This window comes from Symphodus melops, assembly GCF_947650265.1.
Source record: "Symphodus melops genome assembly, chromosome: 17".
NCBI classification, from domain to species: Eukaryota; Metazoa; Chordata; class Actinopteri; order Labriformes; family Labridae; genus Symphodus; species Symphodus melops.
This window is the reverse complement of record NC_136707.1, coordinates 4791573-4798712: the sequence shown is the minus strand read 5'-3', so window position 1 is coordinate 4798712 and position 7140 is coordinate 4791573.

The window sequence follows — 7140 nt, the reverse complement described above, 5'->3', positions numbered from 1 at the left end:
ATATCCTCTTTTTATTCATTTGTGAGCATTTCAAACAGCACAGTTTTCTACTAGATTTGGTTACATTCAAGATTTAAAGGCATCAGTCTATTATTTCTTTGTATAGAGCAATAAGTTATCCCATGTTACTTAACATGCAAAGCAGGTCAAGGAAATTGTGTCCTTACAGGCAGAATCCTCAAAAAGCATCAGTTATTGTTGGACAGCAATATATTGGCTGAAAGTGGAGGGGTGAACATCAAGAAAGGAAAATGCATCCTATCGTATGGCATTGCATTGTACTCTACCGTATCAGATGGTCTCATACGGTATCGTATCCCTACATCAGAAGGCAATGCAGTTGAATTTTACAAAAGGGCTTTACTCAGGGGCTGCAGCTCACCCAGGAAATTTGGGGATATTTTCAGGCGTTTTTACCTGCAAAACAGTGAAATAGAAGAGGGGACAACCAATCACCTCCAAGCTTGTTTGTTCGTGACATTGGCATTTTAACAAAACTTTGGCTGTGACCCTGACAGAAACAGTGGGTGGGCAGATCATCCATACAAGTGTATGCAAATTCCTTGAGTCTAATCTGCTGTTTTAAAATCAGACCCTGAAGTAGAGTTTGAAATAGTGAGCAGTAAAAAAGAAAACATACACACAAAATCAAATAAAATCCCAATTGAAATACACATGATAGGTGTGATAGAAGCTAGAAGGTGTGATTTATGGTTCCTCGCTTTCGGGCAGAATTCAACCAAATAGTAATTCAAGTGTGAAATGGTGTTTGTGTGTGACACGCTGAGTGGTTAAACAGTGCTATCCTGGAGTTTATAACTGTGTCTCATTGTACAACAGTGCTGAAGGAGCGTCACATGTTAGTCCCATTCATTGTTCTGGCCTGAGGGTGCACACAGTACCTCAGGCAAATACTTAGCTAAATCGAGCACAGTTGTTAAAAACCATCCTCTTCAAAAATGTAACAGACAAACTGATTTTTTTTTTTTTTTTTGAGAAATGTGCAGAAAATTGAGAAAAAGGGGGGCACTACGAGTCAAAGTTCACTACTGACTTGTCTGTACCTGTGTCAATCAATCTTGGGGTTATGGATGTTGCTTAGCTAGCCTAGCTTATCAAAGTAACAGGACCTGCTGCATAATGACCAGTTCACAACAGGTTAGCTCTCATGCAGAAAAGGAAGTCATCAGTAACAGTTGTAAACATGTAAAAACTTCGACCATGTCGGCACTCAGTCCATGTTTTATGATCCAATAAAGCGTCTCTACCCCATGCATGCACGAGCCCACACTCAAAATAACTATGGAGAACGAAAAGGATGCTTCTTTCAAAATGTTGCTAGTTTTCGAAAATTACCAACCCTGCCTTTAAGCATTTGTTTTAGCTTTCTGCAGACTTTTTTCCCCCCATTTGCAGCGTGTTCTCTGTTTACACATTTGTTTCAGTCAACTGTAAGTCAAGGTTGTTTACTGGTACACAAAATGAATCAAGTCCAAAAAGGCGTTAGTTACTGTTGTGTTTCTACAAACACAGCACAGCCACTTCTACTGGATACAGCTTGCTTTATGAAAGACATGGCGACAGCATTGATCAAACTTGAACTCCTGTTCACCCCTCCTCTCTTTTTTCCAACCATGAATCAGATCAAATCACAAATTAGAGAACATACAAACTTCAGCTCTTATTTATGACATCTAAAGTCTCCAAACTGCTCAAAGAGGGAGCAATCTGTCAAGGAATAAAAAAAAAAACACTCCCCCTCTTGCCTTGTCAAAATATATTATGAGAAGCGCTGCAGCTGTCCCCATCTGTCCAGAATCAGAGTTACGTGTTTTGATGTATTTGTCTTGAAATCATCCTGCAGAACATTATTACTGATTTAAAACCTTTGCTAGCTGAAAGAAAGGTGGGTGGGGGAAGGAGCATGACTCAATACTGTAGAACAAAACAAAGCAGGAAAGCATCCACAGACACAGTGGACACAACAGCTCAACCTGTCCAGGAAATCCCCAGTCAGCTGGTCACTTGACTCAGCCATGAGAAGTGAGACGGGGGCTTGTGGAGAGAGGAAGAGAGCAGGGCTGGATGTGTGTTCATGGAAGAACTGAAGAGGAAGAGACGGAGAGGAAGTGGAACTGCCTTTCAGCACAAGGGCTAAACACAAAATGTCCCTTACTTTTCACCCTTTTGGAGTAATTACACAAGGATAATGTGGCTAGCACATAACTGTTGTGTTTTCACTTATGTTCTTAATCCTAATTGGAAATAAATGTAAAATACGCATCTGAGGAGAATAAGAGATCATACATATCTCTGCAGAAAGGCATGCACCTGTCTTGTGAGGCTAAATGACTTCATTTCTCTCCGCAGATTTGTGCTAATTGGTTGTATCTGTTGAGTTTCTTTACAGCACATCTGAGTCGTCCGTGCTGCACTAACAGTGTGGGCGATACTTTACTTCTTTCTTTGGGTCTTCCTTTTGTTCAGTTGAATTTTTCTGTAGGTGGTTTTGTTCTTGGTGTGCACAGCAGCGATGGTGTTCACTGTACATACCCTTTTCCTTCTGTTGAACTCACCAGCTGGTGCACTTACATCACATCCTGTGTCCATTTTTGGCACATGGCATCAAAAGATGTTACTGAAAGTTTTTTAATTTCCAAGTTGTTTTTTTTTAACTTTTGTGTGCAAATTTTTAATTGACATCCTATTTTCTAAGCCTTCAACAATTCAGGGGGTTTAAGTCATAGTGCATATATGTGTCACACACAAAACAGTCACATTGAGAATGCAAGCTTTTCTGCCTGAGTGAAGCCAACATTTCATGCTGTCAGAGGCACTGATGCAGAGGGCATAAAATAGTTGGTGAGCAAGTTTGTGTGTGTGTGTGTGTGTGTGTATGTGTGTGTGTGTCTGGTGGGTGTGTGTGTGTTTGTGTGTGTAAAAATGTCAGCGGAAGCAAGTGGGCTACAACGGAAAAAGGCAGGTGGGCACAAAGTCTTTAAACTTCCTCTCATAGAAATTTACAACACAGCCTTTCACCATCTGTTTACTCAGACGGCCCACTTTCTCATTAGTCTGTTCTTATGCTGTCCTTTTGGTTTCATCTGTTACCGTACTTTAAAAAATCTGTCATCTCTGTCCGCTGATTCTTTTCCCCTTCCTTTCTGTGTATGACGCATATTTTTTCATTGTCTTGCCTTTTTTTAATCTCTCTCTCTCTCTCTCTCTCTCTCTCTCTCTCTCTCTCTCTCTCTCTCTCTCTCTCTCTCTCTCTCTCTCTCTCTCTCTCTCTCTCTCTCTCTCTCTCTCTTTGTAACGAATTTAACTTTTGAAACATCCTCAGCTGCTCTTCCTCTCTTCTCTCACATATTTGCAAAACAATTGGAAGAAAGTTATACGCATGAGGAGATATAAACTCTGTGATTTTCTTAACTAATCTTTTGTAATCCAGTTTATATGAATTTAGACACATTGACCTTTAGCATTTTTTTAATAGGTTAATAAGTCACTTATAAGATAATGAGGTTTTATATTATTTTACAAGTGACTTATTAACCTATTAATTAAAGCTTATTACATGCTTATAAGAAATGATAAAGTATTAATTATGCATGTATTAACATATATAGATGTATTTTCGGTAATAAGAATCTAATCAGGTCTTATAAGTGACTTATTACCAACTTTTACAGCTTACTACAATGACCTTAATATAAAATGCTACAGTTTTTTCTTGTGTTTTATCAACAAAAAAAGAGAGAAGAAAACATCACATTTGTAATTAATTTACCAAAAGGCAGGCTGTGTTCGAATCATTGTCGAGCCCTGCAGCTGAGTAAAATAACGACTGTGTATTATTAATGTTTTCTATGTAACTGTTGGCTCTAATTAGATCAGTTAAGAGTTGTGTGCAAACAGAGCAGCAGACTTTTCCCCAGTGTCCCTGAATTATAGATTTCAAAATGCAATTTTGTCTGTTGTTCCAGAATCACTTCCAAGAACAGAAATGTTTGTGGTTAATAAGAGGATTAAAAGAGCTCATTGAGTTGGGTTTGAGGGCTTTAAAATACAAGATCGTCAACTTTAGAACTTACACGCTAATGAGCATGAAAACAGCATGAAAGGGTTTAGATATAAGCCTGCAGGAGTGTCAGACATTAATTGTGATTTTTGTCTTTTCCTGTTGTCCTGTTGTTCAGCTCATCCAGACAGGGGTTCTTCTAGTCCACAGGCAAGGCAGGCAGCCGCCTGGGGCCCCAGGTGAGGAGGGCTCAGAATCTCCTCTGCATCTGCAGCCACATGCTTCTCTGCAGGCCTAAAGCTGAAACCAGCCAGTCCTTCCCGCTCTTTTTAACGTTTGGAGCCTTTATCAGGCTTCTTCGCACATCTGTAAGTTTCCTTGTGTGAATCTCTTTTTTCACACGTTGCAAAAATATATTCAAATGATTGTGACTCACATGTGCTGCTGCCTTTGTAAATCTGATTCACTGAAGAGGGTGCCAGATTCGCTGGTGGGTGACAACCGTTATATAACGCTAATAGAAATTTGTGATAAGGATTGTACATTTTGAGCACCACCAGATTCATTTACTCAAGAGATTGTGTTTTTTAAAGGCTTCTTTTTTGTGGACCATATATTTTCACCTGCCAAAGGGGGGCCCAGCAGAAAAAGATGTGGAATCACTGGCTTTAGGTTTCTAGTAAGCATTTGTTTGTACAGTAATCGCTTTGGTGGCACTAAAAGCTGGTACTGATATTTGGATATTTTTGTTACTGCATCAGAGCACTGTAAAGTCCAATGCAAATTTCCAACTGGGGCAATAAAGTTTATCTTAACATATAGCATCCAGTCATATTTTAGCTAACAGTGAGCTATTAAGTGGCTAAATGCTTACGTAACTTTTTTAAAAGTTCTTTTCATACCAAACACGGAACTCTGAATTCTCACTTGCCGATCAATCTCAGGACCTATCAGCTATCGTTGAGAATATCATAGCCCCTGGGAGACACAGCTATTTTTTGTTGTCTTTCGAAGTTGCCTGTGGTTAATTATGAAGGACTTTTTGGCCAACACCTCCTATTTGTGTGCTTCCATAGTTTACAATCAGACTTGCAACACCAGCAGCAGGAATAGAGTAAGAGTTGAGCAATGACCTCTAAGAGCAGACTGTTAGCTGGACGAGCTTACCGATATCTGCTCAAAGAGATTATTTGTGCTAAATTATTATTAGGTGTTCGCTGATGTGATCCAGTAATACTTTCCTGTCAATGCCTTCCACTCTGTTACGCTCTCCACCTGTTTACAGCCACAGCTCTCTGAAGAGCATGTGGATAATGCTTATTAAGTTTAACCAGAACTTTTTGACACCCACCCTCTGTGTTTCTTAGAATCTGCAAAGGGAGAATAGTCTCTGTGAATAAATTACACTGTGAAAACCACCGCAAAACAACTGAAAAAAAAGTGGCTGCCATGACGTGAATATGTTGAATAAAGGGGCAGTTTGTGACTGCAGAGGCTCAGTCTGAACGACGACCGATGACTAGAATAAAGTATCAATCAAAGTAGATGCAAAGTAGAACTCTTCTGACATCTAGTGGTGGAACTTAAAACTGCAGGGGATGAGGGTGGTCTGCAGAAGGTGTCCACAAATGTGGTCATTTATGCTTTCACTGACCATGTGGAATAATAAGCCTATAAAGAAAAAGTGCAATCCAGGTTTCTCCAACAGAGGCTGCCATCCTGGGTAGAGAGACAATTGCATAAAGACATAAAACACTCCTGTGCTCACCTTTGGTGTAGTTAAATAAACCAGCTTTTGTTAATTATCCTCTTCTGGATGATGTCAGAGCGAAATATGGACTGTTCTTGGTTGTTGCTGGAGTTTCAAATGTAAAAACTTTTAGAGAAAATGTGACGCGTCAGCAGATTCTTTAATGCAGCCAACTTAATTCATCTTGGAAACAATATGATCCATACTGTGACTGTGTCAAAATTTAATGACCACTTAGTTAATCTTGTAAATATTGTTATGCTCATCATCTGACCTCACGTTTTTTAAGTTTATGATTTACCGGTAATTAACTTTGTTCCCTATTAAGACACATGGTGTGAAATGATGACATTATTTTCCATGATCACTGGCCCCAAAATGTCCACTCGCTTCAGTTTAAAGCAAAGAAAGTAGTGTGGCAAAGAAAGAGAAATATATTTATCAAACAGGACCTTCAAGTTGAGCGCTCTCTCACTCTAAATCAGCTTGGCTTTCATGGCTTATCCCTTTCCTCCAAAACAACGCAGAGTGAGTGAAGCTGAGCTGAGACAAAGACCAAAATAAAATGTCACAGCAGACGAGGAGGTAAAGCACATTAACAGTAAGCCCAATGTAAAGTGTCCAAACAACACATTTGCCATCTGCATCCTGTATTTCGGTTGCTGGCAACTTTTCTGTCTGCGCTGACAGTGAAAACTGTGACATCGCATCCCAACTTCTATTTTTAAGCACAGTGCTCACCATGCAAACGTTTAAAGTCTATTCATAGCTTGTCGTATACTTTTCAAGTCTATTCTTAGAACATCATCTGAACAAATGACAGTGTGTTATGCGTGTGTGGCTGGACTGTATGAAGTTCCTGTTTCCCTCCCTCTTTAAAGCCCTGCTGATGAGATGAGCCGTTGAAACTCTGACAATGGAAAAGTGGTGGAATGTTGCCCTGCAATGTTTTGTGGCTTGTTCTAACACACCTGTAACACACACACACACGCACACGCACACGCATAGAACAGGCTATACTCCTTGCCATTGGCAAATCATGACATGCACAAGGTTGTGTAATAGCCTTCGTAGTTCCGTCCAACTTTTTCACAAAACAGAGAAAAATACTCAAGTTTCTTCCTTTTGCATTTCAATCAGGCATAAGTTGTGTTTCCAAAGAAGCATAGGTTTTGGTGTGTTTCCTCCCGAAGAGAAAGGGCCTAATCAAGACACATTTTACCTTTGCTTGTCTTTTCAGACTCCCCTTTAGGCAACTTAGCCGTCGAGAAAGATTTCACCCCACAGGAGGGGTAACAATCTTTCACGATTTATGATTGGTGTAAAACACTGTCAAGATGTGTTGCAACACCAAGCTAAAATAATTGCA